Below are 11,711 nucleotides of genomic sequence, written 5' to 3'. Positions count from 1 at the left end.
TCAGGATTGCTTTGGCTATTCAGATCAAAGACTTAAAAGTAAGACCTGAAACTACAAAAGTCCTAAAAGAAAGTATAGGGGAAGAGATCTTTAACATTGATCTTGGCAATGATTTCTTGACTGAGACACCAAAACATAGGCAGAAAAGCCAAAATAAGCAAGTGGCACTACATCAAGCTAAAGAGCTTCTGCATAGCAAAGGAAACAATCAATAATTAAAAAGGTGACCCACAGAACGGCAGAAAATATTCGCTAATATGTAAATAACTCATACAACTCAATAAAAAAAAAGGCAAATGACCCAGTTAAACACTGGGCAAAGGGCCTGAATAGACCTTTTTTCCAAAAAAAGACATATAAATGGCCAATAGGTATATGAAAATGTACTCAACATCATTAATCATCAGGGAAATGCAAATTAAAACTACAATAAGATATCATTTCATACCTATTAGGATAACTATTGTCAAAAACACAAGAGACAACAAATACTGGTTAGGATATGGAGAAAAGGAAACATGCACTGTTGATGGGAATGTAAATTGGTAGATCCACTATAGAAAATAGCCTGGTGATTACTTAGATAATTAAAAATTGAACTACCATACGATCCAGCAATCCTATACCTGGGGATATAGTTGAGTGAACTGAAATCACCAGCTTGAAGAGATATCTGCATACCTGTGCTCATTGAAGCATTACTCACAATAGACAACATATGGAAAAAAAACTAAGTGTCATTTGACTTATAAATCAATAAGAAAATGTGACTGTGCACATGCATGTATACACACGCACACACAGAACTATCATTCAGCAATAAAGAAGAAAAATAAATCCTGACATTTGCAACAACATGGATAAATCTGGAGGGCATTATATTAAGTGAAATAAGCCAGACAAAGACAAATACTGTTTAGTATCACTTAAATGTGGAATCTTAAAAAAAGAAGAAAAAATAAAAAGAAAGCCAATTTCATAGAATGGTGGTTTCTAGAAGCTGGAGGAAGGGAAAATAGGGCAATGTAGGTCAATTTTCAATTGTAAGAGTAAGTTTGGAGGATGTAATGTACAGCATGATGACTATAATTAATAATAAAATATTGTATATTTGAATGTTCTCGAGAGTAGATAAGTATTCTTACCACATACACAAAAGAGTTACCTACATTAACCATGTGGGGTGACAGGGGTGGTCATTGTTTTGCTCTTGGTAATCGTTCTACAATGTATATGGATATCAAATCATAACATTTTATATTTTAATATATACAGTTATATTTGTCAATTATTTCTCAATAAAGTTAAAAATAAAATATTAACTTTCAGGGTCTAACAAAACAGCAAGCTTTGTTTCTAAGTAGGTGGTGGGAGTGGGGAAGAACTAAAAGTCAAACCTTTTGTTTTGAGGCCCAGGGAGTTTGTGAGAAGCTTTACAGAGCAACTGAATTAGCATGCAGAAGGGATCTTAAAATCCAGTGTGGATTCTCTAATGAAAATGTTGCAGAAATCACCAGGAGAGAAAACAGAAAGGGTTATGAGTTGCAGAATATTAAAGGGAAATATAATTGTATGTATTAATAAGACACTTGATTACCTTCATTGTCATGACTTCATTTGCTTCTTATTACTAACCGTGAGTTAGGAAAAACAGCAATTGCTAACTGATTTTATAGATGAGGACATGCAGACTGTAGAGTGACGCTCACCAACCAAGGACAAATCCTAGCTCGGCAGCAACCACTTCTATCAGTGCAGAGTTAAAATTTGAACCCTGGTCTATGGACTTCAAAGGCTCCAACTACACGCATTTTTCCCAACAATGTGCTGCCTTTTGGGGTTCATTAACTAAGCTGTAGATGAACAGTGCAAGGGCCCTGAAGAACAAATGTTCTCCTTTCATATCCCAGTTTATAGGCATTTGCTTTTCAGATAATCAGGCGCAACAGCTAATTTTCTTGTAGTCTCTCCCTAGCCAAACAGGGGCCAGGAATCAGTCAAGTTACAAACGGCCAAAGCTCACTCCTCCTGACCCTGAGTCCAGGTTTGTGGAGCCTGGGGACCAAAAATAAAGGCGGCTCTGTCATACAAGCAGAACAAGAGGTGATCCCAAATGTGCTTCTAATCATAGATCTATCCAAAAAAGAAGGAGCACTTACATAGGAATGCAAACAAAACGGAGACAGGAGTCAGAAAGAGATGTGAAGATCAGGCCCCAAGAAATCAGAACGCCACGAGGTGGACAAACTTAGTCACTTCTGAGCTCCCCACTCGTGAGTATCTGGTGTGAGGGGGGTGTGAACATCTGGAGGACTGTCATCCAACTCCTTTCCCCACAAATATTCCAGGCTTTGGAGTTACACTCAATTTGTTGGGGTCCCTGGTGAGCAGTAACAAATGTTTAGATTACCTTACTCTTGTAAATGACTCTATTATTAAAAGAAATGATGATTGTAAGGATGTTTAATGCTTGTTAAAATATTGATATGTAAGTTAAATGAACAATTCAGCCACATAATCAATTCTGCATTTAGTTCTTCAAAGGCCAACAGCCATGCGTACAAAGGAATAATCAATATATTCCAACCCTGGAGTCTCATTAAGGAATGAGCTAAGGAATGTTGGCCAAAACAAAGTTTGAAGAACACCTCCTTCTTGCCCTAAATTCTCTCTTCTATTTTTCAATCTATTTCACAAACTCTTACAGTCTTGCTACTTCACTCTTCAAAAGCCATTCAAGGACTTCCATGATTTAGCTCCCACTAACCTTCACCGCTCCGTCTTCCAGTTCTTTCCAGGCTATGCCAAGATGCTAACAAAATCTGGCTCTCCAGTGTTTTCCATTTGTAGCCCATGTTTTCATAACTCCAGTCTTTGATTCATGCCTGCAGACTCCTTACCCTACTTCTTTCTCCTGTGCATTTTTCAAAGCCAATTTACACAGTCTCCCACTCCACAGCCTTTCTTCACTCCCAGCCAATTGTGATCTCTTCTTTCAAAATATCATAGCTTCCTGCTTGTACCTTTGTTTGCTACTTATATTCTTCATTGTATTGTATTTACGTGTATAGTTGTCTGATCAGGCCACTCAATGGCACATTTATGTCCCTAAACTATAAACTCCCTAAGACTGCGGACTGCTTTATTGTCTGCTGTCAATCTAATATCTAATACTTAAGACAGTACCTGACACAGAGTAGGTATTCAAAAAGTATATATTTTAAGTGAATGACTGAATGGATTGCATTAATGATATATTATCCATCTTTCTCCTGAGGTACCTTGTAGTGTCTGGTACGTGATGAGTGCACCGTAAATTATTGTTATATTTAATAGCAAGTCATGGAATCAAGTATTTAATAATAACATGAAGATGAAGACAATTAAAATGTAAACAAAATAGCATGCACAACAAGGAAAAATGGCCCTCTTTATAAGCTCCAATTATAATGCAATTATAAGGTTAGCAGAGAGACATTAACATTTTTGTCCCTGGATTTGAGGGTAGGGGGTGAAGAAAAAGGAGTTTGCAAAGTTGTTTGCCTTTTATCTTACATCCTGGAACCTCTGGCAAGAGCAAGACTCCTTTGCCCGGATCCCTTGTCCTGCTAGGTGTTTGCTAAACACACTTTGATTTTCTCTGTCATGTACCTACTACCTGATGTAAACCAGAAACTTCCTCATCCTTATTTCAGATTTTCTAGTTTTGTCTTGGAATTCAGACTTTTATATTTATCCCTGTAATGGTGTTGATATTAAACTAATCTCTCCAACTTTACAGAACTCAGTGGGCATCACAACTGAGGTATTCCTTTTTTAATTCACAAAGCTTTGCTCATGCTCCTCTATTCTTGTATTTCTTCCCTAATCTCTAAGAAAAATGAAAAATATAAATCAATAATCAGTCATGTAATTTTTGCCAGAAACAAACTCTCCTTCTGATATTCCTGTTTGGTTTGGTTTGGTTTTACTTAATTAGTGTCCTTTCCAGGGCCTGATACCTAGTGAAGGTGGACTTCACCCAGGTGCCGTTCATTTTACACGCCTACAGTTAGTTAGGATTCTGTTAGTTTCCTAAGGCTGTTTTCCAGGTCTGCATTCACTCCCCTCTTTCTCTGCCCTTTGGAATTTCTCTTCTCAGCCCCCTTTTCCTCTTACATCTCTCCATCCATCCTGACACCGGGGTCTGGCTTCTAGGAAACTGACTGCCCAGATCCACCCATCTCCTGTTATCTCTTCCCTTTTCGGCTGTTTTCCTCGATATTCTCTCTGCCTTTCTTTTTGTCGTCCCTGGTCCCAGATCCAAATATATGCTCCAAAACAGGCACCCCTGGGTTTGTATTTCCTGAGCAGGTACGATTGTCTAGCAAACTTTATCTTGTTGCATCTCGTATCTACCCTGAGCTACTTATCGCTATGTCTACCCAGCTTGCAATTGCTTGATGGCTCCCACTTCTTCCTGAAGTTCATTCCAGGTGAAATGGCAGCCAGGATCCAGTGTGCCCTATCTTGATAGGCAGCTGACATTATCTTTTTCAAAGTTAACTTTTACAATAGAGCTTTTCTTAAAACAAGGGATCTTATCTACACCCATAACTTGTGGCTGGTTCTAAACTAAGCCTCCTGAAATTCCATGTAAAACTTTACTTGTGGAAATATACAGCGTTTGTTCTCCCCAAGGAGAAGGGCCATGTATCCATTATCGAATTTTTCTAAGGAGCTTTATCTTAAAGAGTTTAAGAACTACTTCCTCAAAGATTCTCTTTTTCCCATTGAAAATATATATTTATCTTTTTTCTTTGATTTTTTTAGTTCACTTGGGAAAACTTCAGAAGGGAAGAATAGTAAGGAAGTTTGCTTGTAGGTAATAAAACCATTTTGGAGGTGGAGATAGCAGAGTTTTACCCATCTTACTATAAATGTAGAACCTGAGAACCAGCCTAGGCTGTTTTGGCTCAGTGGATTGAGCACTGGCCTGCGAGCCAAAAAGTCTCCAGTTCAATTCCCTGTCAGGGCACATGCCTGGGTTGGGGCTAGGTTCCCAGTTGGGGGCGTATGAGAGGCAACCAATTGCTGTTTCTCTGGCTTGTCAATATTTCTCTCGCTCTCTTTCTTCGTCCCTGCTCCTCTCTCTGAAAATAAATACAATTTTTTAAAAAAGAAAGAAAGAAACTGAGAACCAGAGAAGTAAAGTAAATGTCTGGCCAACAGTCATGTAGCAAGATAGTGACAGATTTGGGACCTATATGCATTGGCTGCTGGCCCCAGGCCCTTTCCACTAGACTTACATTCTTCCAGGCTCTGCATTGCCCCTCCTAGGGATTTCCCTTCTCCTTAACCCAGGGCCTCTACCAGACCAACAGTAGCTCATCTTCCTCTAGATTCCTGGGCAAAAGTCAATCATTCCTGAAAGGTAGTCTCCCAAGGCTCTCCAATGGGGGCCTTGAGCTGGACTTTATAGAGAAACAAACCAAAGAATGCAGAGGGCCAGCTCTCCCTGGAGCAGTAGCCTTGAACCAATGGCCTTGAACCAGCAACCTGTGGCTTCTCTTCTGGGCCTCCCTGTGGTTTCTCTTAGTTTTCCTGTGTTGGGCATCCCAGGAGTAAGCCATCCCCACCCCCCAGCACTAGATCACTCAGCTTATGCCCCAAGACTCAGTTCCAACAAGGGAGGGGTAGAAAATGGATTTCTACACTATTTTTATTCTTTTTTCATTAATGGACTATCCTTTCACTGATAATCTCTTGGAGGGGGAGGGGAAGACCACTTCTCTGAAAATGCATTTCTCTGAAAATATGGCATTTTTCTTCTTTGGATTTTATGTACCTTGATCTTCCTTCTCAAGAGAAGGGCGGGGGAGAGAGAGAGAGAGAGAGTAAAGTAAGGACCTGTATGCCTTCATGATACACATACTATAACTGTAAACTTGCACTATTTCCATGTGCCTTTCCTTGAAAAAAAATAAAAAACTGTTAGAGAAAAGTAAGATCAACTGTATTCAAAGCAATCTCTATCTCTTTATTCTCTAAAAATTTCTCTGGTTATGGTATACCTTGTTTTGCATTTTTATCTTAAATGTTTCGGAAGATAATACGGAGTATTGGAAAAAGCACCAAACCCAAGCTCTGGAACCCAGGGTTTTAGTCTCAGCTTTGTCTGCTACATTCCATACCCACAGGCTGCCCTCTGTCCTCCAAAAGATGAAAGTTTGCAAGTTTGGCTCACATCTTGGATGGCTGCAGGAAGCTCTGTCGATAAGAAGTTGGAACCAATTCCATTGGTATTTACTTCCTCTTCATCAAGCAATGAATGGTGGAAGAACCCTTTTGGAAATACATGTATTTTATTTTGGGTTGGAGCAGGTAAGAGGAGTTAATTTGCTGACACTGTTAAAATGTATGCACTTAATATGTCAGGAACTCATTTGTTCACTCACTTCTTGAACAAACATTCCTTGAGTATCTTCTATAGAACGAGCCCTGGTTCTGCAGTGGCCTCCAAGATGAAGAAGAAAGTCTTTTCCCCTGTAAAGCTTTCGGTCAACTGGGAGAAATGAGTTGTTTAGCTTAGTATGAATTCGTAACATAGCCTGACTGTAAGCAGTTTTGAAGGAGACATAGGGAAATGTTAGGAGATTTACCTTCACATTAAGGGAGCCAGGTATAAGATTTGGGTGGGAACCAGAAGCTAAGATTCTGAGGGTTCATGGGACAACATTGCCAAATTAACGATTTTGTCTGAGGCTATATCCTCCAGCCTGAATGGATGAGCACTTGCTTGTGATACCCGCCCACCCCAGGTCTCCCCCGCCTCTCAGCACAGTTAAGCTCATCTGGGCGGGATCTGGCTTTCCCCTCCTGGAGGACCGTACAATTGACAATATGCCTTTTTGGCTTGGGGTTTAGAGTTGGGGGAGTCAATGGGAGAGAAGGTTGGCTTTTTTGCTCATTGTCTCCCAATTCAAAACCCTAAACATAGGCTTTAGGTGAGGCTTATTCCTCTTGTCTACGGCATTAACGCAGACTTCATCTGCACCAAGAATGGCCCATGCCTGTTTTGGTGCTGCCATATTTCTGTTCATTCCTTTGGCTTAGACAGGTTGGAAATTGTAATATCTGCTTACGCTGAACTTGAACTCAGCATTGGCCTACGTATTTACCTTACCACCCGGCCTTAATTTGCTCTCTCTTCTTTCTGGCTGGAGTCTGCAGGTCCTACACAGCCTGCCTTGTATCTTTTATGACATAATAGATAGTAAACAAAGCCTGCTTCTGTTTACTGGGTTTTCTTTCCTTGCCTTTGAAGTTGATTCAATTAACATATAATTGATATAGTTATAGATAGATAGATAGATAGATATTAGATAGATAGATAGATTTTTTTTTTTTTTTTTTGGAGTACCTGCAATGTGCCAGACACTCTGATATACTGAGGAGACAGAAATGAACAAGTTAGACATGGTCCCTCACCTCATGGAGCTGACAGCCTTATAGGGATATGGCATTAGACACTTTCATCCATTCATTCAATTTATCCTTTATCCAACAAATATTTATACTGAGTTCCTAATGGGTGTTAGGCAGCATTCTAGGTGTTGCAAATATAGTGGTGAGCTAGACAGAGCTGGTTTTTGATGGCAAAAAGCTCTCAGTTACAGAGGAGATAGAAACTTATCACATAAACATGTTTGTCATCTATCCCTCCCCTATGTTTTCACTTCCTTCCTTACTCAGCTTAAATTCTATGGCTAATTATTTTAATCACTACCTTAAATACAACCTTGCAACCTTGCCCCACTCTTGCTTCAAAGAACTCTCTCAATGAAACCACATCTTTGCCTATTCAGAGGCTGGAAAAGAACGTGCAGTCACGCTGAGTGGTCTAACGATAAAATCACATTCACTTACTCTTGTGTGCCTTAAAACTGACAAAAATAGTACCATATTCCTCAAGTCCAATCATATTTCCACTCTCCTAGACAGAATTGCATGCCTTTTTCTCTCTCCCTAAATGTTCAACATCTCTTCCCTATCCTTAATCTAGATGATGATGTGGTTTGTGGTTCTTAGCTCCATTCCTGGCCTTCCAAGATCTTTCCTGTATTGCAGAGGGCTGGAAGTCTAAAAACTACAACTTCCAGAGCCCCACTACCTGCTGTTTTAGAAGGTGCTGACACAAGATTAGAAGGCAGGAGAGAGGAAGAAGACATTCTAAGTTTGGCTCCTGCAATGGCAGCTGCCGAAACTGGCAGCTGTTACTAAGGGGATAGCTCTTGTTCTGTATAAGCAGTGACTTCACCACAAAATCAGTGGTTCCTTTACAGAAAACATCCCATTTCCCATCGACTTCTTCAGCCCTTCCAATTCCTTATATTAAATTTCTCTCTGCTTCAGAGTGTGTTTTATTTTCCAAATTAAACACTGACTAGTAAACCTTGTTCCTTATTTCGTTGAGAATATGGAAACAATCTCAAAAGAGCTTGCATGTTCCCACCACCACGTCTGCCCCCTTACAGCACCTGTATGTGTGACCTCCAATTTCTCTCCTGTTTCTGAGGATCGGTTTTCTGTATTCCCAGCTAAAGTTCACCTCTGCTTAGGCTCTAGATCCCATTCCTTCCCTCCCATTCATGCACTTCTTTATCTCTTATCAGCTTCTCTTCCCTGTGTCTTCCATGTTTCCTTCTCTTCTGAATTATTCCAATAGCAAAGAAAAACCCAAACATGCTATTATTTCAACTACATTCAAACAAAATGAAACAATAGTAGTGACAAAAATAAACCAAAAAGAAATTCCTCTCGGCAGCATTTCCCTCTCTGTGTACCACTCCTGTCCTTTCCTCCCATCTAGAGCAAGGCTCCTTGAAAGAGAGGTCCGTGCGGTCTCCTGACTGCCTCGCTTGAACCCACTCCCATCAGGCTTAACCTTGAACATGCCACTGAAATAGCCTTTAACAAACCTGATGACCTCTGCAACACTGAGTGCAAAGGTCAATTCTCAGTGCTCCTCTCATTTGACAAACCAGCAGCATTTGACAAGTTGAGCACCCCCTCTCCCCTCAGTGGACTCCAGGGCACCACATTTGCCTGGATTTGTTCCCACTGTTCCGGCCATTCCTGCTTTGTTTCTTTTTTCCTTGGAACTTTCCTCTTGTCTGTTCACATTTAGTTTACTTTGTGATTTCATCCACTGTGCTATGGCTTGAAATGTACTCTATATTCTTACAACTCAAGGCTCTCTCTGGACCTCCAGATTCATATATCTCATTATTTACTTGATATTTAATTATCTACAAATCAGCATGTTCAAAACTGAACCTGAGCTGTCTCACCGCCCACCGTCCTGCTGCCTGGTCTTTCCTGTCCATGTCAGTGAAGGGAAGCGCCATCCTCCCTCGCACTCAGGCCAATGGCATCGGAGTCATCTCAACTCTTTTCTCCCATCCATAGGCAATCTATCTGGGAATATTTTCAGCTCTGCCTCCAAAATATATACAGGGTTAGGTAACTTCTCATCAACTCTCCTGCCACTATTACCTTGTTTAAGCTTTTCCCCATATCTGTCACCGGAATACTTTGAAGGCCCCTACCAGGTGTTTGCCAGAGCTCTTCTGTTAAATCCTAAGGCAGATCATGTTATTTCTTAATCAAAACCTGGCTATGGCTTCCCATTTCGTTCAGTGTAAAAGCCATGTGGGTCACAGGGACCTCCAGGGTCGGACCTCCATTATGTCTTGTGTCTTCACTGCCCCCTGTTGCTGCTCTCATCCCTCCGCTCTGGCCACTCTAGCTTCTTTGCCTCAGGACATTTGCACGGTTCATTCCATCCCTCTGGAACTTTGCTCCCAGGAATCCTTGTTCTGCATCTTCTTCTTTTAGGCTCCAGATATAACCTCAGTCAGGCTTTCCCTGGGCACTCCATCTAACACTGCACACTGCATTAGGCCCCTGGACTCTCTACCTTCCTGCTTTAACTTTCTCACTCACACTGAGGATGCCCTAACATACTTTGTAGTTTACCTATATAATCAGACCTACTTCTTCCACTAGGGTGTGAGCTCCACGAAGTTAGGAACTGTGGTATGCTTTGTTTACTGCTTTATCCTCAGCCCTCACACAATCAATGCATAGCACCCAGGAGGGACTCAGTAAATGACTGTGGATATGACAGTAAATCGTTCATACCAGTGTCCTCAGCAAAAGAAAAGGGTACCATGAGAGAGAATAGCGATGAGGACCCCATTCAGATGCTGGGAAAGCAGAAGGGGAGGAGTCAGGTTTCCCTCAGATGTAGTTTTTGGGCTAAGACCTTCCAGAAACATGACCAGGTTAGGAGTGTGGGTTGGGTGGGGAAGGAGCCATATCAACTGCCTTGGATTGCTGGGGACTGGTTGGTCACTCTAGAAGAGATAGGAAGAAGGTGTCTCTAGCAAAGGCTGGGACAAATGCAAATGCTCCACTGGAGAAGTCATTGGGTCAGGCTGGGCAGGACCTTGTAAGCTGGGCCAGGGGTTGTTTTCTGTCCTCTGTGCAATGGGAGGCCACCAGACGGCCCTTTAAAAGCCCTTTCTAGCTATGGGTGGAGAATGATTGGAGGCCTATAAGGCTGTACTGTGGATACTTGTTATCTCCAGGTAGTAAGTGTTATGAAAGGGGGTCTGGGATTTATGAGCTTTGAGTCAGAGTCACTCCAGGCCCTGGGAGTGGGGGTCGGGGGCAGGCTCGAGTTATTGCTGCCTTGTCTCTTGGGGTTGGACAGAGCGGGCAGATGGGGGCCTACCTAATTTCAGTTAATATAGGCACTCACTGCAAATTGCTAAGTGGGTGAGATCGGAGTGGTTTCTTGATAAAGAGAGAGCTTGTCAAGGGGGATTTCTGAGCCATTTTCTACATCAAATCAATAGAGGTGCTAATCCTCAATCCAGATAACAGAATAATTCAATTGCAGATTTTGACTTTAAACCCCACTGGAGATTAACCAACTGTCAAGGGCCTCAGCCGCCAGCTGACAGGCCTGGATGATGAAGAATGCCAGACTCGCATGGCAGGGACCGTGGACGTTCCAGCCCCGATCCCTGTGCCACAGGCACAGGGACGGCGCCCAAGAACCCCTGGGCAGCCCGGGGTGCGTTACGGCTGGTCATCATCATACTCCGGGGGGCTGGTAGAAACCTATTCTGGGCCAGACTGTAGAGGAAGATCTCTGGCCCAGACTCTTTAAGGCAGAAACTACAAATTTAGCAAAAGAGATTGGCAGACAGACAAGCGTCATCAAAACAGTTTTGTCCTTTTACAATAAAAATACATTCGAAACAGGATGAGAACATTACTAAGCATCTTGAAAATAAAGTTGATCCTAACACTCTCACAAAAGCTGTGATTATCCTTGCGTAACCTACCCTGATATTTTTCACATGGAAATTTATCTCTTAACATGATTTTTATAAATAAATGTGCATCTTGAGATTTTTATAATCATATATTTTAATTAATCATTCCAAGAGGTTAATTAAGTCTGTGTGGGGGCAGGGGGTGATTATACAAATCCAGGATAAACAAGGAGTTGTTTTATAGTTTTATGCTTAATGTTGCAATGAACCTCTTTGTGCAAAAACACTTTTATTCCTCTCTATTATTTCTATAAGGTTAACTCACAGAAGTAGATCAAAATCAAAGCATTTGAAACACATCATAATACATGATCCTCACTG

This window comes from Pteronotus mesoamericanus, unplaced genomic scaffold (assembly GCF_021234165.1).
Source record: "Pteronotus mesoamericanus isolate MK-2021 breed Mesoamerican mustached bat unplaced genomic scaffold, CSHL_Meso_final scaffold_45, whole genome shotgun sequence".
In the NCBI taxonomy this organism is placed as follows: Eukaryota; Metazoa; Chordata; class Mammalia; order Chiroptera; family Mormoopidae; genus Pteronotus; species Pteronotus mesoamericanus.
The sequence above is the reverse complement of the archived record's forward strand: the minus strand, read 5'-3'. Positions refer to the sequence as shown.